Source organism: Anolis sagrei, chromosome 3 (genome assembly GCF_037176765.1).
Source record: "Anolis sagrei isolate rAnoSag1 chromosome 3, rAnoSag1.mat, whole genome shotgun sequence".
NCBI lineage: Eukaryota > Metazoa > Chordata > Lepidosauria > Squamata > Dactyloidae > Anolis > Anolis sagrei.
In genome coordinates this window covers 36,319,209-36,345,887 of record NC_090023.1, presented here as the reverse complement: position 1 = coordinate 36,345,887, position 26,679 = coordinate 36,319,209, and the positions used below count along the sequence as shown (strand labels likewise).

The 26,679-nt window shown below is 38.8% G+C and overlaps 1 protein-coding gene and 1 long non-coding RNA gene across 2 annotated transcripts in view; one reads left to right on the top strand and one right to left on the bottom strand.

Moving 5' to 3' along the window:
* Nucleotides 1–26,679, bottom strand: part of IGSF11 (immunoglobulin superfamily member 11) — a 254,314-nt gene that overhangs the window by 204,048 nt on the left and 23,587 nt on the right. The gene's annotated exons all lie outside the window — the stretch shown is intronic.
* Nucleotides 839–3,079, top strand: LOC137096615 (uncharacterized). Its single transcript, XR_010909545.1, has 2 exons — nt 839–966; nt 2,899–3,079. It is a non-coding gene; the product is annotated as an uncharacterized lncRNA (long non-coding RNA).

Below are 26,679 nucleotides of genomic sequence, written 5' to 3'. Positions count from 1 at the left end.
TAAGTGGTAGAGGGAGGTCAATAAATTATGCTCCCTACCCTGGGCTCCATCTACCAAGCTGCACCTCCCTAATTTTTTTACTGACACCTGGCTCATCCTTTTTTCCCCCTATACATTCAGTTTCACACATGGATAAACACAGACTTGAGAATATTTATTAAGGCCAGTCCTAAAGCAAGTAAATGAAAAGAAATCTATCATGCCAAAGCGGAACAGACTGCAAATAAATTGATATATTCTCCAGCAAAGGATTTTACATCCTTGCTCAATGCCATTCACCTAACCAAGCAAATACAACAAGCACACATGCTGCAGAGCTTCCTTTGATGCCTTACTACATGCTGGAAAAAATGGATAAACAGACAACAGTATGCAAAAACAGCTGCAGGGGCTATCCATCTACCAGTACTGTGCTACATTTTTAAAATATTGCTTTGCAGATGTATATTATGTGCAATATGAACGCATTCAGAAGTGTGGATCAGAGACAATATAAGCCAGCATCGGAACCATTCCTGGTATAAAAGCTCTGGCTTGTATTATATGGTCAGTGAAACAAGAGTGACTCCCAACATTAACTTGAACTCGAATATTGGTGCACCTTCTTCTACATAGGGCTCTGAGTGGGGAAGGCATAAGTTTGTCTTAAGTGTTTCTTCCTTTCCCTGTCCCCCTCCTGCTGAAAGACTGTAAACGGGAAAAGATGCTGCTTTGACTGTCATTACCTTTACAGCTTATTCACCGTATAGTGCATGCATGAGTATCTACGTGAAACATTAGTCATGATTTAAACTGAAAACTCATTTGAGATACATATTCACTGTAAAGTAGAGCCCCATCTGGAGAGAAGGCAGACTTCATCCTCTGCTTGGCATAAGCTTTCTAATGAAGAGAGTATATATGGCAGAAAGAAAAGGGAAGGATGCAAGAGAAACAGACAAAAAGACAGACAGACATCAACAAAAGGTACACATTCGACTATTGTCAGCAGCCGACTTCTATTTCTATTAGTTAGCACTGTGCTAGCATGCGCTAACACCATCCCCTCGGGTAATTTAAATTTATTTTAAAAAGGCACGTATTTCTATATTTAGGAGGTTGGGATAATCGGGGTGGAAGAGCCCATCTGTTTGTCGTATGCTCCAGCTGCTGTGGATGCGGAAATTTGTGTATTATTTCTTCCCTTGTTTGTTTTGCCTTGTCCTGTTCGACTGTGACAGAAGCGAGGTGAGCTCAAGTGCACAGCAAAAACCAATGCAGAGAAGCAGGTTTGAAAAGGCCCAGACTCCCACAGGACATCTGTCCAAACTCATTTGCTTAGGTCACAATTGGGATTTTAAAGCAAAGTAGCACATAACCATGTTTTAAAGACATCTGTGCTCACAGTATTGGGCTGGTAAAAGCAATGGAGGAAGCAAGCCCATAACCCCAAGCTGTACTACACTGCTAGTTTTCAGATACTAAGGGAACAATTTCATACTCCCATCATCCTTTTTAAAAATGTTTACTTGATTATCGCTAAACCAACCTCTCTCCTACTTAAAAAAAAAATGTAGACCTTACTTAGTTAGGCGATCCTTTGTAGCTCAAGGATGATGGTCCTCCAAGTGTGCTGTCTTGGTGGTGGGTCCGTAGGTGGCTGTGGAGCCCTATTCTTGATCTGCATGTTCACCCGCAGGAAGGACATCGGTTTCCAGGTAGAGGGCAGTTCCAGTCAGGGTTGGCTTGAAGCGTCTTCCTCTTGGCATGTTTCTCCCTTTCACCCTCCATTCATGCCTCTTCGAATTCTGCAGCACTGCTGGTCACAGCTGACCTCCAGTTAAGCAGTCAAAGGCCAGGACTTCCCAGTACTTGGTGTGTATGCCCCAGTTTTTAAGGTTGGCTTTAAGCCCATCTTTAATCTCTTTTCCTGTCCACCAACATTACATTTCCCATTCCTGAGTTGGAAGTATAGTAACTGCTTTGGGAGGCAATGATTTGGCATTCAGACACTGTGTCCATGTAAACCATACAGACTGACTAAACATTCCTCAATTTTGTGCTTATTTTTTCTGATTTTATTCTGGGGAGCCATACTCATATTTTATGTCATTTCCCAGCACAATCAGAATTTTTTTATATAAGCTCCCCAGTATAAAATCAGAAAGGAACAAAATATGGAATATTTCAGTCATTCTGGATACACCTTGTAAGAATTAATTTTAAAACCCCACCAAATTTTGGCCCATTCTCACAGGCCTTATTTATATGCAAACAAGTATCTTATTCTGGAGATGTGTGATCTTTCTCATTACAGAGGCTTTCTTCATGCATTTTACAAATGATTTAAGCCAAGGGTCTCCAAACTAAGTCTCTATATAACGGGCATGGGCAAACTTTGGCTCTCCAGGTGTTTTGGACTTTAATTCCCACAATTCCTAATGGCTGGTAAACTGGCTGGGATTTCTGGGAGTTGAAGTCCAAAACACGTGGAGTGCTGAAGTTTGCCCTTGCCTGCTTTATAATTACAGGCCTCTAAGGGTTCTAGTCATCAACAGTTCTGCTCAAGTCTTGCAAATTCAGGCCTATAGCTTCCTTGATGCAGGGGTACCCAAACTAAGGCCCACAGGCCAGGTGCAGCCCTTCAAGGTCATGTACCAACCCCCGGCCCTAAATTTTAGATGTAGGATTGCCCCAACTTAAACAACTTGAAGGCACACAACAACAATCCTATGTAACTTGACTCTCTCATCAGCCAAAAGCAAGCCCACACTTCCCATTGAAATACTGGTAAGTTTATGCTGGTGAAAACTGTACTTCATTGTATTGTTCTTTCCTGTTTCCTTGCACTATAAATATATGAGAACTGTGCATAGTAAATCGCTCATGTGGTTTTTTATTATTATTTTCAAACTATAGTCTGAAGAGGGGCAGACCAAGGGCAAGATGGATGGATGGTATCCTTGAAGTGACTGGCTTGACTTTGAAGGTGCTGGGGCTGGCCACGGCCGACATGGAGCTTTGGTGTGGACTGGTTCATGAGGTCATGAAGAGCCGGAAGCAACTGAATGAATAAAAAACAGCATAATCTCCCCCCCCCTCCCAAAAAAAAAAGGTCTGAGGGACTGTTAACCGGCCTCTGGCTAAAAGTTTGAGGACCCCTGTTTTAAGCCAATGATAACCACTGACTACTAATTATAAATGCTGGACTCTTATGTCTTTATTAATAAATATTACATAAATGTCTTAATAAAATTAAATTTGAGTTACTGTGATGTGCAGTACCTTTGAAGAGTACATTAAGACCCTGGAACCTACAGGGAAATCTAATCGTGAGCCCTAATGAAATGAATCACTTTTCTATCCTTTTGAGCAGGGGGTGCAATAGACCTTTGTAGGAATTTTCTAGGTCCTCCAGGGCAATTCTATGGGATTTTTGTATCAGGGGTGACTTGAGAAACTGCAAGTCGCTTCTAGTGTGAGAAAATTGGCTGTCTGCAAGGTCGCTGCCCAGGGGATGCCCAGATGTTTTACCATCCTGAGGGAGGCTTTTCTCATGTCCCCGCATGAGAAGCTGGAGCTGACAAGACAGGAGCTCACCCTGCTCCCTTTTTCAAAACACCAAGCTTTTGGTCAGCAGTCCTGTCAGCACAAAGGTTTAACTCTATGGTAACTTCCTGTGACAGCATACTATAGAATCATCTGGACCAAGAAAACTACTAAAGAGGATATATTTTGTTGGATGCGAATAGGTGAAACTGTGAACTTCATCTGGTCCAAATTGACATGCTGTAGTCAGACTCATGAACAGGGCTGATAATAATAATTCCATTCATTATTAATCTGTTTCTAGAAAAAACTGTTTTTTCCTTATAAATTTATGTAAAATATAAGCAATATTCCTGCACAAAAGCTTATCCATGAAAGGTATCTACAGGAGAGGCCATTCTTTCACTTTTAACATTTTATAAGGTATGTTTGGTAAGAAAATAAAAGATAGCTTTTTTAGTGGCTTCCCCCAGTTTTACAACTCTCTTCTGAAAAAGGTGTTGTTGCTGCTGCCCTTGTTGTTATATCCCAGGGAAGCTTAGAGTTTGAAAAAGAGCCATACAGTTTAAAACAATACACACAAAAAGTGAACATTACAATAGAATTAAAATACTCACAATATTAAAATTACTTAAGCCTACACTTAAAAGATGAAATGCAATTAAAATAGAAAGCAAATGTTAGGCTAACCCATTTTTGTTGTCCTTCTGCTGGCAGGCAATGATTTTTCCATTCTATCAGGTCTTCAGCAACGGATTGACTGATATAGACAGGGGATTCAAAAGTATGGCCTGAACCTCTCAAATGAAGTTAGGGATCAATTTATAATGGTTTTGCCAACAGCACATTTTCCTTACAAACCCACTGGTCCTCAGACAAATTTTCTCTTCCAAGGAAGAAGAGCATGTAGCATTTGAGTGCAGACTCTATAAGCCTCCATTACTATGATGTATGAAAAATGTAGCTTCAAACACCTCTCAAGCATTTTCCCCCATGGATCACAATGGCAATTAAGGTTAAGCATGAAATACAGAAATACTCTACAAATGCAGCTTCCAACAGTCCCTTCCCCAACTTCACAAAGATATTTGAGAACAGGTGATATATTTTTGGAAAAGACCATTTATTCTTTAAAAGCAGTCTTTAAAAACTCTGAGAAGGAAACTGAGTAAACTCAATCAATTCCTTATTCAAATTTTTAAAAAGATGATATAGCAAGAAATATTTCAAAAGGAAGCTGTCTTGTAACAAATTATAATTACTTTAAATCCTAAAGTACACAATTTAAAAAAAACAGATAATAAGCACCAAGTCTGGGTTAATTGACTATTCTTAAACACACCTAATTTGAATATGTTGTTAATACCTATTGATCTCTGCAAATAAGCCCATTTCAATGATTTTAAATATCAAGAAATCATACAGATTTAAGAAAAGAAGAATAGCCTCCCAAGTCCACTATTCTTTTCTTGCAGTGGCCAACAATAGAGTTCCCACAAATAAGACATGGGCACAACAACATTATCCTGCTCAGATTCCCCAGCAAACAATATTCTACTTCAGATCCTGGAATGAGCATATAGCCATCAGGATCATTAGCTACTACAACAGCTGAAGAGCAGAGAGCTAAAATAAAAAATCTTCCAAGGAGCTGAAGTCTAAAGTAAGGTGCTTTCTACACTGCCATTTAATCCAGTTCAGAGCAGATAATCTGACAGTGTAGAAAGGCCCTGAGATTAGGACATTTTTTATTTCAAGGCAAAAGCACCCAAGCAACTTCCCCTCAATTTGCAGGAAAAGCCAGTGGTGCTCAGACATTGAGGAACATCCAGTTGGGATGCCAAACACAAACACAGCAGAAGATGAACTTGAAGTTCTGGGGAGAATCTTGCAACAAATGCTCTACTCCCACCAACAAAGAGTATAAAAGATACCAAATTTCCTATGCTGAGCATGGAAATTATGGAGTAGGGAATAAATACACAAGGACTTTCAATCTCAATCTCTTTCTCTAGCTGCTGAGTTTTACAATTTGTTCTTGACCTTTTCTAGTGCCAGTGGAGGGTTACCACAACCGTCCACTAACATACATAACATTAGGCATTGTGATTTAGCACCTTCCCTACAAAAGAGATGGCTAGCAATGCAAAGACATTAGAAATACAAACCAAAGGATTTTCTAGCCTAGGACCAGTATCCTGTTAACAATGCAGTTCTCCAAAGTCCAAATACAGGAAATGAACCAATAGGCTAAGATGTTCAGAAGGTATTCAGAAAGAGTCAGGCTCAAGAGTTTTCAGGAACCACTTAAATACGGAGAAACAGCGCTCACTTGGACTACCTGGTAAGAAGTGCTCCACTGGGATGTCTGCTTTCTAACAATAGAGCAATGAGCAGAAATCATTTCCTGCTAAGTAAGGAAGATAACAAATAGCCATTGTGTTGACACTGTGGCTGGGATTGTTATAGTATCAGTGATCCTGCTATGTTACTATGTTACTCATCTATTCAATTCTATTTCCTTAAGGCATAACATCTTACAATTCTGCACCACATCATTCCAAACTACAAGACATGGAAGGTGTCACAACAAGAAACTGATATCTTAAAAGAGCTGTTTACCTCTTCGGTTAAGAGACCCATAAACTGCTATTCTTTTAACTTCATAGGCAATAAAATGAACAAGAACGTGCAGCTATTTGACACACCAAAAAGCTAGAGGGACCATATTTATGTCCTAATCAGACCTGCAAAATGAAACCATCTGCTTGGGAATGATTCCGCAGGCATGAAATTCATGCACAGTATGCATTGCAACAAGAGCCCATTAATCTGATTAAAGAGTGCATTTATCGCCCAATTAATGCCAATGAAGTTTACACTGAAGTTAACAGTCAAACTTCTGATGACCTTATCTGGGCAACATCATCCTATCATTCTGTGAACAATAAACTAGCAATCTGAAACTTCTTAGGTACAGGATAGGAATTTTTGCATTGAATAGTAGTTTCACTCTATTCAGACCTCACCTGGAATATTGTGTTAAGGTATGAACACCACAGTTCAGGAAGAATATTGACAAGCTGTCCACAATAAGATTTTATTATTCCTTGGCATTTCCAATTGAAATGTTTAATTTTTGCTGTCATATTTTCTGCCAAACCCACACAATAAAGGGGGGTTGCAATAACTAGAATGTGTTTTCTGAGAGTAATTATTCAATTTGTATTCTCCCAAGCTTAGCTACATGTAGCCAAGCTTGACACAGAGGTGAATATGGGACAAGGGTTGGTCTTATTACTCCTAACAGGGTTAATATTGAGAACCCAAGCGTTGGGTTGATGGATTTCTGAGTAAAGATTCAAGCAGTTCTTAATCTAGGGTGGAAAGCAAAAATTAGTCATGGAGTTAAACTCTCCCATCATTAGTCCTCTGTGGTCCAGTGGAGGTTGGATGTGTAGCTACGGCCTGGAAACTACTGGATTCTCATCTGAAATTCCAGGTGTAACTTTCACATTAGGCACGGACTGGAGACAGGCTTCATGGTATGAGAAGGATACATTATCCTTCTCTCCCTTAATTCTAATTTAGTACAACTTATCTTGATACCTAGTGAGGGACCCAAATCATGTACAATTTTCAGCAGGAATACAAATTGTGCCCAAAAAATTCTGAGAATTCTTAAAATGCTCTCATATCACTCCTTTATTGGTAGTTAAGTTGTTTGTATACGATTCAATCACCTGTTGTGTTTAGCGGCATTAAACACCATGAAACCACCCAGGAACACTTAAATTATACTCTATCTAGAAAGTAAAATAATGCAGGTACATGCTAGGAAAAAAAACCTATACTTTGGCTGAGCCTCTGATGCTGAGTGTTATGCCTTGTGACATACAGGAGCTTAAAATGTAATATTTCAAACCAGAAACTGAAAGTCTAGCCAAAAGAAACCCTGCATTCTGATTTCAGCCTCCACAATGCAGAGGGAAGTTTGTCAGTTGGCAGCCAAGCAAATAGAAGATTGTTGGCACACTGCACTTAACCCCATAATCCTTACATACCACCTGTCACGTCAGCACTTTTAATCTGTACCCATTACTCTGGCCCGGCCCAGTTTTATTGTGTCCTGGTGTATTGTTTTATTGCTTGTTGTTTAATATTGCTTTAACTGTTTTTAATTTGCTTTAGGTTGTGTATTGTTATGTTGTGTTTTGAGGCCTTGGCCTTTGTAAGCCACACCGAGTCCTTCAGGAGATGCTAGCGGAGTACAAATAAAAATAATAATAATAATAATAATAATAATAATAGAAATCTTCTAAAGGCATTTTCAAAGCAAAACCTGTGAAAACACTGCATTCTTGATTATGGCACATCCATATACACTTGTTTTCAGCCTGATATTTGAGACTTTTAAAAAATAATCTGAATCTGTTACAAATTAAAACTAGCCTTGTGTCAGAACTGAAAGAGCAAAACACAAAGAGCAAAATGGCGCACAAGAAGAGTCAGAAGGGGAGATATACAGAAGAATTCAGAGCACTTTTATTCACCCAATTCTACAAAGCATTCCTGGAAAAACTGATGAGTTTTACATACACTATTTGCTGGCATATCAGAATCCAATGGTAACAGTTAAAGTGGTCAGCTTTTATGCCGCAGCGCTTGCTTGTCGGCACAAAATGACATCATACACTTAAGGAAATGTTTAACTGTATTTAATGGTATTTGTTTTTTTGTTATTGATATTGTTTGTTCAGTTCTACTTGTTTAGTCTGATCTGTTGGTTGTAATAATTTTCATTTATTCAAGATCAGAGCACGGTCCAGCTAACCTTTCCAGACAAAAGGAATAGAGCAGAAGTAAAGGTGACTATAGTGCATTGGTATCCACGAGTGTAGGTTTTACAAGGAACACTATTTGCCAGAGAGAATACAAGTTCTAATTCAATAGCCCAAAGTGTACAGTAGAGGCTTTGATCACTATGATCACAGATTTCTAATTACAGACATAGAGATATAAATAGCATTTTGTTACATAAAGAGGAATTTAATTTTAAAATTATTTTCAAAGTTCTAATTCCAACAGAGTTGAACACTTTTTTTCAAGCTCTTGCAGCAGAAATGGCCTCCTGAAAGAAGAATTCACCAAAATGAATGGTACCCAAATCTAAGAACATAGCTTTGGAATACGAGGCAGGAAATCCCACAAACAACTCCCCTGTGTTCATTGTGTTTTTATATTCATGATAAGTTTTTTAAATTCTTCAGAATGAGAGAGAATTGATTCTGTTTCAATAAGCCTTGTTCAGTTTTTTAAGAAACCAACTAAATAACTAGGATGTTTTGCTGAAACTGAAATGTGTCCAAAGGAATAGTGGGAATCCCAGAGCCTGAAATCATTTGAAAACTGACGAATTAACAAAGTATTTAGGTTACAATTTGCTGCTGTTCCTTACTCTCTGATGTTCTTCATAACTTAAGCCAAGTCTTCTTCTTTTTGCAGCAGTTTCACCCAGCAAAAAACTGGACAGGGTTATTAAGAGAGACAATAAATCCAATGTTTCTTCTAGGGTAGAGTGCTAGACAAGGGCCCAATATTGTTACTGAACTTCAGCATGACAAATGTTGCAAAGTCTAACAGGAATTGTGTTGTCGAAGGCTTTCATAAACTGAATCACTGGGTTGCTGTGAGTTTTTCGGGCTGTATGGCCATGTTCCAGTAGCATTCTCTCCTGATATGCATCTGTGACTGGCATATTGAGAGGAATGTCCTGCTTGTGCCAGGTAGTCACTTCACAAGGCTGTGGCTCCTGCAGCATTGTTTTGCTAAAAGATCACAGATATGAGCATTCCTTGGAGGGCTTTCCAAACAGGTCGTTATCCCAGGAGCATCCATGTTTAAAACATGTGGATGTTCCGAGAGGCCTGTCCACACCCACCCCAGAAAGCATGCACTTTCGGTGTGGGTGTCCAGATGTTCTTCCACGGCTAGCAGAACATCTGGAGACCCTACCCCCTACCCCAAAGCCCCCCACCCCCTTTCAAAAGTTAAATAAACTTGTCCATTACAGTGTTACTGGAGCTCTCCTGGCATGTAGAAATGACACGCCAGGATAGTGGGGGGAGGGGGAGGAGCAATTTCCATCCTGTGCCCCCCCCCCCCCCGGGTGCATCATTTCTACGCACCGGGAGAGCTCCAGCAACACTCTAATGGAAGCCGGGTAAGTTTATTTTACTTGTAGATAGAGTTTGGGGGCTTTGGAGAAGGGGATTGGGAGTCCCCCAGTTTTCTGGACTAATGTAGTCTGGAAAACTGTAAGAATGGAACCTGGATTGCAGTACAGACACCAGAAGTTGTGGGTTTATCCTGCACCTTCCAAGAAGGCACGGAATAAACCCACTATGTAATTAATTTGCCCTGAGGTGCTTTCTGTGTGTGTGTGTGTGTGTGTGTGCCTTCAAGTCATTTCTAAATTATGATGACCCTAAGGCAAAACTATCACAGGATTTTCTTGGCAATCTATTCTGATGGGGCTTGCCATTGCCTTTCTTTGAGCCTGAGAGAATGTGACTTGCTCAAGGTGACCAAATGGAAACCCTAGTTTCTCAGAGTAGGGATCAAACACTCAAACTAATACACAACAATGGTATAAGTCTGCAAATGTAGGGACAGCAGCAGGCTGTCTGTCCAGACATTGTGTGAGGCAATTCTGTCAGATAGAAGAAATTATAAATCACGTATGTACTCAGTGGGGTTGTTGTTTTTCCACCTGACAAAATCTTCTAAACAAGGACACAGACCGCAAAACAAACACCTTTTCTATGCTATGCAGAGAGAGACAGAAAGAGAGAGAGAATGTGTGGGTGTGTGGGTGTGTGCGTGTGTGGAGTTACACTTAAAAATGTACCTGTTCCAACTTACAAACAAATTCATCTTAAGAACAAACCTTTAGAACATATCTTGTTGATAACTTGGGGACTGCCTGTAATAGGTTTTCCTCAAAGTCACCATTTGACTTAAATGAATACATTCCTACTTCTAGGTATTATATTTCTTCAGAATTTATATTTACCATAATGTTGTACTAAAAGTATGTATGGTTTAAATGTACTATAAAGTTTTATTGAATACAAGGACTATAAGCAGGGAAATGGGAATGGTTGGAGCAGCTGGCATGAGGAGTGAGCAGCCTTTCTTCAATAATACAGAAAGGGGACTATCAGCATACAATGTATTGTTGTTGCTTCTTTCTTTTTTCTTTTTGCATTTTGCAAGAATTCAAAGTAGTGTACAAGGAGTAATAGATAGCAGTTAAGTTTTAGCTGAATCTCAGTGGATTTTACTGGAACTGCAAGGAATCAACAGCTATTTTTAATACATTTCTTTCTGTTTTTAACAGATGATTTAAAAGAGGTAAGAATATGTGCTTTAAAGGTAAAGATTTCCAATGACATTAAGTCTAATCACATCCAACTCTGAGGGGTGGTGCTCATCTCTATTTCTAAGCTGAAGAGCCGGCATTGTCTGTAGACACCTCCAAGGTCATGTGGCCAGCATGACTGCATGGAGCACCGTTACCTTCCCGCAGAAGTGGTACCTATTGATCTACTCACATTTGCATGTTTTCAAACTGCTAGGTTGGCAGAAGCTGGGCCTAACAGCAGGAGCTCACTCCGCCCCTCGGATTCAACCTGTCAAGCTTTTGGTCAACAAGTTCAGAGCTCAGCAGTTTAGCCTGCTGCGCCACTAGGGGACCTGATATGTGCTTTAGATCTTCTGAAAAGGTGGCAAGTGCTTCTTTCCCCAAATCTAAACAAAGCAAAATAAAGATTCCTTATTGCATTTGATAACTTCTTTAAAGCAATTCCTATACTAAATCAGTAAAAAAAAATCTTCCACAAGATTATATCAATCAAACTTTATGAAATTTAACAAGAAGTCAAGCTTCCCTTTTCACAGACTTCCATCATCCAATAAGAACAAATGTGTCTATATTAGTATAATCTTACTCTACAAGCAGTTAACCAAACAAATGCTCAACTAGATATAAGTCAATTAGATTACATAACTTAATAAAGGCTGAACACAACTGAGATCAGGATATATTTCAGGCACTTGATTCTGAAATACAAAATAAATCAAGAACTGACAGGATTGAACTGTTTATTTTGGAAGAATGAATTCCTGGTGAATTGCCTTTTCAATTGATTTATCTTTATAATGATTCCACTGCATTCTGGGCATGTGTCTCAGTAGGAAAACCAAATCTAACATCTTTTTTCTCCATACCTTTCCGGAAAACTACAGAGTAAGGCTGGAGGGTCTAGAGATGCCTAGAAAGGTGTTTTCCCAGGATAAAAAAATAGCCCTAAGTCCCCTCAGAGAGATAGGGTAGAATGTAAATTAAGTTTTAATTATTTTTAATTTAATAATAACTCCAGCAAATGCCTGAATTGGGGCAGTTCTTTTGCAAGTCCTTTGAGCTAGAAAGTTTAATACTGGTTTGATATATTCTGATATTTTATTCATTTTACTGAATAGAATTAAAACAAGAGTAGGCAAGTATTGCCTCTGAAACCACCTAAGACACCCCTCTGAATTTTATTCTCTCTCAACACAGTTCTGATGAATTCATTTTGGTAAGTGGAAGTAGTGTTATTGATTATGCTCTTACCTAGCCTCGGCAGACAAGCTGAAACTCTGTTTTTCTTGTTTATTCATTTTTTTATTTTATTACATTTCTATATGAGACCATAAAAATAATGATAAATCACTCATTAGTTATTAAAATTGAATGTTTTAATTTTCATAGCACACAAATAAGTTATCACACCATAAAAAAAGTTAGATGGGTCAAAGTAATCAAAAATTGCAATAGTCTCTAACTTTCTTATTTCTAACTCAATGTACCAGTGTGGTTGTATAGTTTTATGCTAGTTTTATGCAGTTGAATCAATTGCTTGCAGCCCTGGAACATTATCTTAGTATATATCAAAATAAAAATAATCAAAACTTTTGTACAATATGATACGTTGACTCCTGAAATATCAGATTAATGGCCTCTATTATTCTTTATTGGGCAGTGTGGGGGCGGCGGGGGTGGGGGACTAACTAATCTGCAAGCTAAAAAGAAATACCATAAAATCTATTGTCAGAATACCCAGTGTACTTTCAGCTAGCATAAAATGATTTGGGACTTTCACTCATTGGTGCCCTCAAAAACAGGTCAAATCCAACTCACTGCAAGATCGCACATGGGGTATCCTATTTTTCTGGTATGTTTTATGAGTCATCAGTCTTTTTATTTGATCTTTGAAATCATTTATCTTTGGTTTGTCCAATGCCTTCCCAGCCAGAACTAAAGATTTTATCAAGCAATTTAAGAACAGGAACATACTGCATTTTGCAGTAGTTGAAAAAAGCATGTGATTGTGGCCATCCCCCCTTCCTTTTTTTAGAAGGTTGACTGAGAAGGTCTAGAACTATGCACTAAATCAACTAGTCATTATTTTTTAAAAATGAGCACTTCAAGGCTCCTAACAAGCCTTTTGTCAATTATGGTAAAACTATATGTGAAGTATCTGTCACAGTTTACTCTAGTTCAAAGCATAGTACTCTATATAAACAAAAAGTAATTGACTCTGTTTTGTTGTGGTGTGACCTGCCATCAAGTCAGTTTTGAATTATAGATTTCCATGAGCTCTGAATAAAATGTCCTCCCACATGGCCTGTCAAGTTTAACTTGGTTATTATGCTCTACTGTCCTATTTCATCTCTTTTAAAAACATCCAAATGCAGATATTCATATAACCTTACACTGCAGGGATTTCTTTTGTCACTGCACAAATAAGCTGCTTTTTCCTCGTCGTTATGCATATCAGTGGTCATGTGAGCTGAATTGTATAACTATGTTAGCCAAACTGTATGAACGGTACTCTTTAAATGCACACTTCTGTCACTTATGTTTTTAAATTTTATTTTCAAATAGTTGCATGACTCCAATAAATTCCCCTTCCCAAAATGTGTGGTGCAGCTGGCTAGGAGTCAGCTGCATTAAGATCACTACTGACCGAAAAGTCATGAGTTTGAAGTCAGCCCAGGTCAGAGTGAGTGTCCAACCAATTTGTGTAGCTTGCTGTCAACCTTTGCCGCGTGAAAAAGAGTTGCATCTGTGAAGTAGGAAATTTAGGTACCACCTATGTGGGGAGGCTAATTTAACTAATTTACAATGCCATAAAAATCACCAGCAAACCTGCAAAGAATGAGGAAGTACTTCATCAGTGTCACAAATGAACGGTGAAGCAATGACTCCCCTCGTGACCAGAATACCCTCATGAAATGTTGGAATGTTAAATTTCCTCTGTGTTTGTCTATATATGTTGTGTGTCTATGGCACTGAATGTTTGCCATGTATATGTAGATTGTAATCCGGCCTGAGTCCCCTGTGGGGTGAGAAAGGCGGAATATAAATACTGTATATAAATAAATAATAAATATTATTGTTTATGTTTATTTATACTCTACTTTTTCTCTTCACAAGAAGACTGAAAGCGGCTTTTTCATGCATCATCCTGCACATACTTAATAGGAAAAAGGAAGGAGAAGATACAATCAGCCCAACTAATGAGATAACATACACAAGACAGACAGCCTCTACTACTTCACAGTGTACAAACTTGCTAGATTCATGGACCAGAAACATAAAAAATAGAAATTTAGTACGGTTTATGCAATCCCTTTTAATTGTCTTTCCACAATGCCAAATCACATTTACATAAGGAAAGCAAAAATTTGAATGATGAATGAAGCCCTTCCATCATTATTTATACTTCCTCTTTATTACTCCATGTCAGTATATCTAGATCAGTGGTTTCCAACCTTTTTTTGACTAAGGCCCCTTGACCAGGACCCACTTTGACGAGGGCCCACTTGAACAGGGACCACTCTCCAACATTAGTACCAAAAGGGGCAGAGCTGATTACCTCTGTAAAAAGGAGTGAAAATAAAATAAAATAAAATAAAATAAAATGGAAGGAGGTTTGCGGACTGGATTTTGGTTCTTGCAGCCCACTGCTGGGCCAAGGCCCACAGGTTGAGAACCACTGATCTAGATGCTGAATCCTCAAATATTATTGACCTAAAATTCTTTGCATATCAAATAGCCAAGCATCTAGGGACAAACTGTTGAAAATCACTGATATAGGCTGCAACATAGAATTAGTACAGGGGGCCAAAAGTAACCCACAGCATGAAGCTATAGTATTAAATTGAAACCAACTATTTATAATAATACATATGCAATATAGATGGGGTATCACTCTGTCCTTGCATCCTTTTCTGTCTGGCACTGCTGATCTGAATAGCAATTACTTTCTTTTAATACTGAAAATGACAATCAATACTGCAGTAAGTCCAAGACCCCTCAAGCTGGGAAGGATTATAGATGTTCACTAAATGCTACTTCCCATAAAGAAGACTGGCCGACCCTCATTTTGTTCATAAAATCAACATTGAACCATCGCATAGGCCTTTAGTAGTCTTATAAAGGAATCTTTCCTAGGAAGCAATGCAGGTATAATTAAATTCAAAGGCACTCTGAGATAATTATACTATTGATGGGACCCTGTATTATGTTTAAACCTATGCTGTGCATCTATAAAATGTACATAGCTTTAATTACATAGAATTATGGAGCTAGTAGAGACACTAAAATAATCTAATCTAATCCTTGGCAGATTTAGCACACCCAAACTAATGCTAGCAAATTAATCCACTCAGCAGAAGAAGGAATCAACTATATTAGAGCAGCACACAAAACGAAATAAGGATTTAACTAACCACAAGAGATATGTACTACCTTAGAATGATGGAACAAGCAGGTGTCTTGCCCTACCAGTCTGAAGTGAACCTGACAGCAAATTAACTGCTCCCTACCTGTGAGTAATGAGTAAATCTTTTTAAAGATCGTAATCCAACAAAATAAAAACCACACAGAAGCAGCTAAATATGTACACATTTCTAACATAAAAGACAAAAAATATAACTTGCCATGGGTGCTATAAGAAAAGAAATGCTGGTTCTTACCTGACAAAGCTTCATTGCCAGCGGTGAAATGATGGGTTGCTCTTCCTTCCCAACCTGATAGGCAGGAATATTACAGATCCCTCTAATGAGAAAAGCAACCTTAACAGGTGCAGTTTAATTACCAGCTAATGCTCCAAAGGAAAAGCAAACTTATAAAACAGGCATTAATCAAATTAAAAAATGATCAAGTTAGATGAAAAGGGAACGTTTTCTTGAGTTAGCATGTCATGAACACCAACCTACAGTAAATTTAAACTTCTCACTGGGAATGGAGCTGTTCACTTTTCAATGCTGGAAATAAACATAGCACAGATAGAAAATATTTCCACTTTTATCAGTGAAACCGGGAGTAGCCTCAGAATGGGATGTATTGGAATTCCCTAATCCTAGGGTAGGTAGACTGTTGGTGGCCCAAGAAAGAACTATGTTTGGCTCTGCGCTGTAGCACCATTCTGATAAAGAGGTGAATAGTTTCAATAGAAACAAATCTGCAGGCTGATTTGCAGATGGCTTCTTGACATATGTCAAGAATTAGGCATTAATGGCCAAGGATGCAGATGTAACAGCACTCTTAGTAGAGGGAATGACAACCTTCCAAGCAACATTGACTGCAAAGAATCACAGTATGTTGTGATGCAGACCTTGTTCCATCTGCTGAGTAGGAAAATTGAGACTTTCTTTCCTATGAATTATTACTGGAAGGTAAATGAAGAGATGAAAATATTTTGTTCTTCTTAAGTAGACACAAATGGCCCTATGTACATTGAGAGTACGCCAGATTTTTCCAAAATTTTCTTGGATAAAAAATGGCAACCACTGGTGAAGCAGATAACTTACTTTATGGACAAACACTGGGCTAAGGTGTAGAATACAATCTAACTGTGTTCAACTCCCAGCAGAAAGAGATATCACTTCAGAGTCTCTGAAGGCAGAAGAAATTCCTGTTTGAAGAATTCCTTCCAGGTTAGGTGTTTCTGGTGTATCTCATCTTGGTGCTGAAAGGATGACACAGGTAAAGGCTTTAGGGGTGTGTGGAGGCCCTAGGAGGAGTAACTGTAGATAATTAGTGATGAGGTTTAACAAGAGCCAAGGCAGTCTCCTACTATCTAGATGAAGACAAAGGTTTTGTGGAAAACAGGAAGGAATGAGTATGATCTTTCACTGTATGGTTTTCTTGCCTTTTCCTCCTGTAGGAATTCTTTCAGGAGTAAAACATAAACTTTCCAAAAGTTCAAACTTTTATATTTGTACTATCTATGGAAAACTCTAATTGCATATTCTGTTGGTTTGTTGGTTGAGGCATGCCCTGTTGATGGCATTTACTACCTTATGAGAGTATATGTATTACTTTACTGTGCTATTTGCAGTCTCCACATGCTTCAGAATGGTGGAGTCTCCACATGTTTTAGAAGGTCATTAATTCTTGTGACGTGGAAAATCTCAGAGAACCAAGCTCTCGACCTGTGGGTCCCCAGATGTTTTGGCCTACAACTCCCAGCCAGTTTACCAGCTGTTGGAATTTCTGGTGGTTGAAGTCCAAAACATCTGGGGACCTACAGATTGAGAACCACTCATAGAATCATAGAATCATAGAATCAAAGAGTTGGAAGAGACCTCATGGGCCATCCAGTCCCATGAGGCCAAGAAGCAGGAATATTGCATTCAAATCACCCCTGACAGATGGCCATCCAGCCTCTGCTTAAAAGCTTCCAAAGAAGGAGCCTCCACCACACTCCGGGGCAGAGAGTTCCACTGCTGAACGGCTCTCACAGTCAGGAAGTTCTTCCTCATGTTCAGATGGAATCTCCTCTCTTGTAGTTTGAAGCCATTGTTCCGCGTCCTAGTCTCCAAGGAAGCAGAAAACAAGCTTGCTCCCTCCTCCCTGTGGCTTCCTCTCACATATTTATACATGGCTATCATGTCTCCTCTCAGCCTTCTCTTCTTCAGGCTAAACATGCCCAGTTCCCTAAGCCGCTCCTCATAGGGCTTGTTCTCCAGACCCTTGATCATTTTAGTCGCCCTCCTCTGGACACATTCCAGCTTGTCAGTATCTCTCTTGAATTGTGGTGCCCAGAATTGGACACAATATTCCAGATGTGGTCTAACCAAAGCAGAATAGAGGGGTAGCATTACTTCCTTAGATCTAGACACTATGCTCCTATTGATGCAGGCCAAAATCCCATTGGCTTTTTTTGCCGCCACATCACATTGTTGGCTCATGTTTAACTTGTTTTCCACGAGGACTCCAAGATCTTTTTCACACGTACTGCTCTCGAGCCAGGCGTCACCCATTCTGTATCTTTGCATTTCATTTTTTCTGCCAAAGTGGAGTATCTTGCATTTGTCACTGTTGAACTTCATTTTGTTAGTTTTGGCCCATCTCTCTAATCTGTCAAGATCATTTTGAATCCTGCTCCTGTCCTCTGGAGTGTTGGATATCCCTCCCAATTTGGTGTCGTCTGCAAACTTGATGATCATGCCTTCTAGCCCTTCATCTAAGTCATTAATAAAGATGTTGAACAGGACCGGGCCCAGGACAGAACCCTGCGGCACTCCACTTGTCACTTCTTTCCAAGATGAAGAGGAAGCATTAGTGAGCACTCTCTGTGTTCGTCCACTTAACCAATTACAGATCCACCTCACCGTAGTTTTGCCTAGCCCACATTGGACTAGTTTCCTTGCCAGAAGTTCATGGGGGACCTTGTCGAAGGCCTTACTGAAATCCAGGTACGCTACATCCACGGCATTCCCCGCATCTACCCAGCTTGTAGCTCTATCGAAGAAAGAGATCAGATTAGTCTGGCATGACTTGTTTTTGATAAATCCATGTTGACTATTAGCGATGACTGCATTTGTTTCTAAGTGTTTGCAGACCGCTTCCTTAACAATCTTTTCCAGAATCTTGCCCGGTATCGACATGAGGCTGATCGGACGGTAGTTGTTTGGATCATCCTTTTTTCCCTTCTTGAAGATTGGGACCACATTGGCCCTCCTCCAATCTGCTGGAACTTCTCCCGTTCTCCAAGAACTCTCAAAGATGGTTGCCAATGGTTCCGGAATGACTTCCGCTAGTTCCTTCAATACTCTGGGGTGTAGTTGATATGGCCCTGGGGACTTGAACTCATTAAGAGCAGCCAGGTATTCCTGGACGACTTCTTTCCCAATTTGGGGTTGGATGTCCTCCAATCCCTCATCCACTCCCTATTGCCTGTTCTAAGGCAATAGGGAGTCCATTCTACCCTTCTTCTAGAGATGCTGAGCAGTAGAACATTAAGAGAACAATGTACAGAGGATTCCATGACTAAGGAAAGTTTAATGTGTCCATCCATTCATTGTCTCCTGACATTGACAGGAATTTACTGAAAAGCTAAACCTGTTTACTATACCTTGAATGTGTTTATATGTAAATTCCATTCAGGTTGCTCAATGCTAAGCCACTCCATTCTTCAGTTTAAGATAATTTGTTCAACTTATACAGTGAGAAGATGAGAATCTACCCATGATGAACACAACAGTTGTCCTTCTCCAGTATGATGGGACAGCTTCTATTTTCCAGGAATCCTCAAAGAGAATTAATATTTGCCAGTGAGTCAAATATTAATTCTCCAAATTCTTTCAATACTCTTGGAAGTAATTCATCTGGCCCTGGAGACTTGAATTAATTTAGAATAGCCCAGGCATTGCTGTACGCTTTATGTATTCTGTGCTGTACTTGCCCTACTATATATGGGGCACATATATTTTCCCCAGGTTGTAAACTTTTTCTCTGTCCCCCATTAGCACTTTGTCATCTTCTCCATGCAGTAGACAATTTCCTTGCTCTTCCTTTTTCTACAGACATAACAAACCTTTCTACCTAGAACTCATTCAGTGCTTTAGCTTTTCTGATTTTCTTCCTTCACATGCTGGCTATTCATTTGAATTCCTTTTTGGTGATTTTCTCCTTTTATTCATTTCTTGTACATATACCCTTTAAATCTTAGTTCAGCCAAATGCTCTTTAGACATCAATCCTCACATTTTTTTTTCTCCCCGCTGGAACTGTTTGAAATCATGCCTTCAATAAATCGTTTAAAAAAAAAACACTTATCCATCATGAACTCCCTTCTCTTTTTGTATTCCTGACCACAGGATCACATTCAGTATTTCCATAATTTTACTGAAATCAGCTTTCTTAGAGTCTAGAATGTGTGTCTGACTACACTTGGCTTCCTCTTTCCACTATATCTATATCAAACCCCAGGAGAACATAATCACCTAAGGGCCCAGCCATTTTCGCCTTATTAACCAGGTCACCTATGTGACCTTGGTTAGATCTAATGTAACTGTCCCCTTTGTTGCTTCTTCTATCCTCTAGACAATGAAATGGTATGAAAGGCAAGTGAGGTATTTCTTGGACCTGATATTCAGAGCTTGACTTCCAACAAATATCAAGCTAGTTGAAATCTACCATTAATAGTAAATACCTTCTTTTTGTGTATGTGGTCATTTGTTCTAGGAAGGCATCATTCAAGTCCTTAGGCTAGCTTGGGAGTCTGTACTAGATCTCTACAATGACGTAAATGTTAGTTCTCTCTCCTCTTTTTTTTTTACTCAAATGTTATCAAACTGGCTTCCAGAACAAATAGCTAAGCAGGGACAGTCCTAGTTAGTACTTGGATGTGAGAGAACAAATTTACATATCTACACAATCTAGAACACTATATTTCTTAGCTATCTCAATTATTGGGGATCTGGAAGCATTTCTCAAACAGTTGCCCATGCCACATGGCAAACTACTTCAGAAAAAAGAGAGTCCAAAAATCAATTTGTAATTATAAGAACTAAAGGTTCGAGAGATGGCAAAACAGTAACATTCAGAAGTCAAAATTAGACTATACAACTATTTTTCAAAGCTATAGCCACAATAAAATTGTTGATCGCCAATGAAAACCTTATTTATAAATATATATGGAATATATTATATTCCATATGTCATTATGGATTTTAACTTAATATTTTAATACTAATGATATATAATCATTACTTTTTTATATTTGTATATTTATATTTTGTATTTGTAGATTTTAAATTGTATTGATATGCTTTTAATGTATGCTGCATTGAATCTCCTTGCGGAGAGAAAAAGTGGGATATAAATACCACATAATAATCATAATAATAATTAGCAATCATTAAGTAAGGTTTTTATTAACAATTACAAAGAGGAATGTTGTGCCAGGAAATAAATGGTACAGTTCTGATACAAGAAACTGCTGTACTGACCTAACTCTGTGTCCTTAAAGTAAAATATGAAAACATTCAGCACTATGAAGAACTTCTATAACATTTTGGATCTCCAAAGTAGACAGACAGCCATTCACAGCTAGGAAAAGTCTCCTACATGTTATAGTAGAACAGTATGCTACAATCAACACATCCAATCAAAACAATTTGTTTATCTTAATTAAAATGGGAAAAGTAGCACAAGTATCAGTCACAGAAGTTGGCCATCTTAATCCTAAAGCCAATAAGCATCAGTTAAATTGCCAAGCCTTGGCACTTTTGTTAAGTGCGATTTGGCATCGTAATATGATCCCTATCCTTGTTGGTCGCTTTGCAAAAAAATCCAGAACAGCCACTAACCTAAAGAGCTTATAATATAAATTAGATTTAATGTAGCAAGAAACTGTGTGAAACATGAAGAGTGATGGATTAAAAGAGGGAATGGGCAGCAAAGAAGAAGAGAGAAAGGATGGGTTTTAGATACTAGTGCTTTTTCTTTATACAGTATGTGTTTAGGAATTGTATCCGATTTGTCCCCTTATATCACAAACTTATGTACGCAAAAGGAAGATAGATGTTCATTCATGTCTTAAGCAAATTTATCTTCTTAAGAGATTAACCACATGGAATATAGTTAGAATGCTGAGATGGGAATAACACCTCTTCATTTCAAATTTCTTCACTACAATTACTCACTATGTGGCAATACCCTTAGCTCTTCTTATACACCGTCTGAATAATTCTAATCTCCCTTGAGAGGTTGTCATAAATGAGGAACCAGTGATGGTTGAAATACACATAGACAATTTCATTCAATAATAATGATAAATAATAAAACTTTATTGCTATTCCGCTCTCTCCCCGGGGAACTCAGGGCGGCTTACAGCAGAAATGCCATAAAGTGCAGAAAAACAATTAACAATCATAAACAGGTGAAAACATATTAAACGGCAATATAAAATAATAATAGAACTGGACAGTAAATTAAACAAACATAACTAAAATACTGTACACAATTAGACAATAAGCAATTAAAACAGGATTCAATAATTAAAAATATTAATAGTTAAAAATTAAACATTTTAAAGCCAGTATAATGAATTGTTTCCATATTCCAATTGCATTTTGCTTTGCCAGATGTGTTTATAACTCTTCCTCTATCTATGATTGGGCACATTAGATGGTTTTTAATTTTTTTAAAAAAATAGAAAGAATGGGGCTGTTTCAATCTCCTTTGGAAGGGCGTTCCAGAGGCAGGGGGCAACCACGGAGAAGGCCCTTTCTCTTGTTGCCACCAGCTGTGTGGGGTGGGACAGAAAGCAGGGCCTCGTCCACTGATTGCAGTGCCCGGAGAGGCTCATATGTGGAGATGTGGTTGGCCAAATAGTCTGGGTTTGAACCATTTAGGGCTTTAAAAGTAATAACCAGCACTTTGAATTTCACCCAGTGGCAAATAGGCAGCCAGTGGAGCTCTATCACTAGCTCCAAACTAGTTTCAGCATCTTGGATGGCTCCTTTAAAATTCAAAGTATATGTTGCAGCAGATTTATCATCTAGTAACAAGGGAGCCAACAGCCACTAACATATTCAAAACTACACAATAATTCAGCCTCAGCCTCCCTCCAAAACTTTCTGAAAATGTAATGTTTTTAAATGTGGAATACCCTGTGCATGGCACTATGTATTTATATTATTTCAAACAACTTTTTATTTGTCACATTGTGCGAAAATGCTACTGATCATTTTAAAGAGTGCAGTTTTTATGCTATAATCACTGCACTGCAATGTGTCCTAAAAAGCTGTTTATACATCTATTACTGAACAAATAAAATCAGATGGATTAACCATCAGGATCAAGTGTGCCTCCCTCTGGGGAACATTCTGAATATGTGAATTATCTAGAAAGCAAAGGGGCAAAACTGAGATTTGGTCACAACTTAAGTAGACACAAAGCTTGCTTCTTATCAAACCTCAAATTTGTCTTACTCCATTAATATCAAATGCATAATTTATAACTCAGAGTGCATATAAAATTATATTACTCATCGTATTTTTAAAAATATGCAGACTGTGCTGCTATGTTTGCGTAAACATAGGCCTACTGTCTACGTATTTACTGTAAGATTGTTTTTGTTGAATACATAAAAATGGGAATGCAGACTAAATGCCTTTACTTTGCATATGACAACATGTGCTAGGTAGGTTCTAGTTCTCTAGCCCCCTCCCTCCAGCCTTGCAATCTCTCGCTCCCTCCCTCCTGCCTTGTGCTCTCTCTTCTTCCTTCTGTCTCACTCTCTCTCCTCCTTCCTTCTGCCTCATGCTCTCTCGTAAGGATGCCATCAAAGCCCTCCACACAGATGACAATCCAGCCTCTGCTTAAAGATCTGGGAGTTGAAGTTTAGGAAGGCACCTGCACTCTTTGGCAGAGAATGCTAAAGACCTTGAAAAACTACAACTCACAGGATTCTATAGCCTTATACCATGGCAGTTAAATTGGAGGTCAAACACATGAATCCCCCCCCCCACACACACACACACAACCCAATAGCCCCCCAGAACATGTTCTCCCCGGCCCGGCCTATCTATCAAAGTATAAAACACAATGAAGCACCAATGTGAAAAAGTTTGCCCATGATGGAATTTGTAGTCCCCAAGCATCTGGATAGCACCACTTTTATAGAGAATGTACTAAATGTTCAGATGAATTTATATGGGAAGGCAGTTCATGAGATTATTACCACTGTGCTGATGGGATTGAAGGCTGTTCTAGATTCTGAAGAAGTGTCATGAGGATTGTTGTAGCAACATTTATAATTAACAGATCTAATTCAATCCTGGCTTTGAAAAGTGAACACCTGTGTTTAAGCAAATCAAAACCTGCTGAGACCAAATGGACGGAACGAGCTATTACAAAACCGTCCTCTCTCAAACCAGGAGGACACCAATTTACCAATGAAGTGTGAAACGTCAGAGTTCACCAGTTTCTGCTGTTAGATGGCCATTAACACCACACCAACTGCCCTGTATTTATAGGCATTACAGAGCTGGGAAGAAGTATCTAGCACAATAGGTAGAAAGTGTTGGCTCCCTTTTAAGCACATCATTTTTAAAGGTGTTTAAAAATGTTTCACATTACCTCTCTTTAATTAGAGACAGATGAATTATCAGAAGTCTAATCACAGGATGATACAAAACATGTCTTTACTCTTTGTGTATCAGCACTGCTTCATCTGTAATGAAAACACCTGGCGGTCTGAGTAAGCATGTGTAATGTAGTATTACTATCATGCTGAAAACCAACCTAGTTTGAAGGAAGACACTATTTCACTATCAATAGCAGGCTAAGACTTTTTAAAAGCCTAAGGCAGAATATTTGTACGGTGTTTTTCTAATGAAAAAAATATAAACGGTGTAATTGTCATAAAAACTAGACAAATGAAAAAGGTAATCTTCAAGGCTAACTGATTTATTTAAGCATGAGCTTTCATAATTTCCAATCCATTTTCTCAAATGCACTGATGGAATAAGTTTCCCACTTATTAATAGCACACCCAGATATAGATCTGATATAGGCCACATTGCCATTTCCAGTATTATTGCTGTATGCTTTCAAATCATTTCTGACTTATAGTCACTGTAAGGCAGGGGTCCCCCAACCAAGAGCCATGAGCCGGATGCAGCCCCCTAAGGTCATTTGCCTGGCCCCACCCTAAACTTTAGACTTAGGGACTCCCTAACCAGTCCAACCAGTCCATACCAGGAAATAAACCCCACCTGCTCATTGGAGGGAAGGATTGTAGAGGCAAAGATGAAGTACTTTGGCCACATCATGAGAAGAAAGGAAAGCTTAGAGAAGACAATTATGCTGGGGGAAATGGAAGGGAAAGGGAAGAGGGGCTGACGAAGGGCAAGATGGATGGATGGCATCCTTGAAGTGACTGGATTGGCCTTGAAGGAGCTGGGGGTGGTGACGGCTGACAGGGAGTTCTGGCGTGGGCTGGTCCATGAGGTCACGAAGAGTCAGAAACGACTGAACGAATGAACAACAACAAGTCTGAAATGACTTCAAGGAAATCCTAAATAATTTGACAATCTCATCAACCAAAAACAAGCCCACACAGGGGGGGGTTTGCACAGGAGGGGGCATTCTTAAGAAAAGAAGGGGACAGAAAGAAATGAATTTGATCATCCTGCGAGTAACCAGAGTTCTAGAAATGCTGGAAGATACAGACAACCAAATGCAAGATGTGCTATAACAATATGAAAGAAACAATACATTAAAAAAGTCAAGGTTGAAGGCTAGATAATAGAATTTAAAAATTGCATCAATTCAAACTCCTGACAGAGCAGTATACAAGCATTAGTGAAGAGTATCACACATTATATTTTGAAAACAGTTGTGTGTTCTGTTCACCCTGTGTTACAGATGGAGAGTCATGCCTAGAGGGACAAATTAAAACTGGAATCAAACAAGCCTAGCATAAGTGACTTTAATTTCTGCCGGAAATTGCAAGCCAAGTTTTTTTTTCCGTAGCATACAAAACAAATTATAATTATTAGTTACACTTCAGAGAATAATTTACCAACTCACAAATGAATTTTTAGTACATGTGGCTGGTCACTTGCAATGGAAGCCATTTCAGTCTGAGAGCAAAGTGATCAGAAATAGAATTGATCTGAAAAAGGATGATGTGTGTTTTCTGGAATATAATTGACACATACACTTCAAAATGCTCGGCCCATTTCAATGATTTCCTCAGAACAGAAATGGAAGTGTTCACAGCAGAGTTCCCATCACAGCACCCATCAATTCAGATTGAGAACAATGGTTCCTGCACTAAGTCTGAACATATAATATAAAAAGAGAAATGATGCAAATTTGAGCTGTTTTCTTCCCAATCTTTCTACCCAAAAAGTCACCAGAAGAAAAATTATGCCAAGGCAAAAGATGTACAATGAAAAGATTTCAGGAAAAAACGAGCCTCTTGAATCTTATTCCCATTTACACCTGAAATGTTTTGCAGGTGAAAACGTCATCACACTTCTATCTTTCTGAAATGAATTAGTTTTCCATAAAACACAAAATCCAACATTCTTTCAGTTATGCATTAAAATGAAGAAAAAAGTTATGATAACTTGAGCTATATACACATGAAAAGAGATCAACCATTTATAAAACTAAACCAAGATCCCCGGCTTTATCATTTCTTCTGATACACGAGAACAGTCTTTTTTCACCCTTTTTCTCCCATTCCACTCAGTGATAATGCCGGCAAACTCTGTATTTGGTAGGGAGGGGAGGCCAATGTTAAAATGGCCCATAAACAACTAGACAACCCCATAGAACACTGGCTTTGCACCATCTGAGGCCAGAAAAGCTTTCCTTCTGCTGCATTCACTTGGCAAGCACACACCTCACTGACTCAGCAAGCATCCAGCACCTCTTGTCAATTACATCAAGATATTGCTGATGCTAGAAGGGCCGTTTCAACTAGGATGCAGGAAAGGAACATGAATATAGAAAGCCTGAACCCTTCTCGTTTGACCATGGAGGACTTAGTAAGACTTAGTAAGGTCTCCGCACAAGATGATGCAAGCAGTTTAAATCAACTGTCCATCATATGGTGCTGTTCAGATTTAGATATATATAACAGCCTGACAGTTAGAAAGTATGGATAGAGAAAACATGCTTGGACAGAAAGGTGAACTGTGTAGGACAGGAGAATTTGGAGGAAAATAGTCACAACATCGTCCCAAGAAAGAGGTAAACACTGTTGCAGTTAATATGTCATATACATCA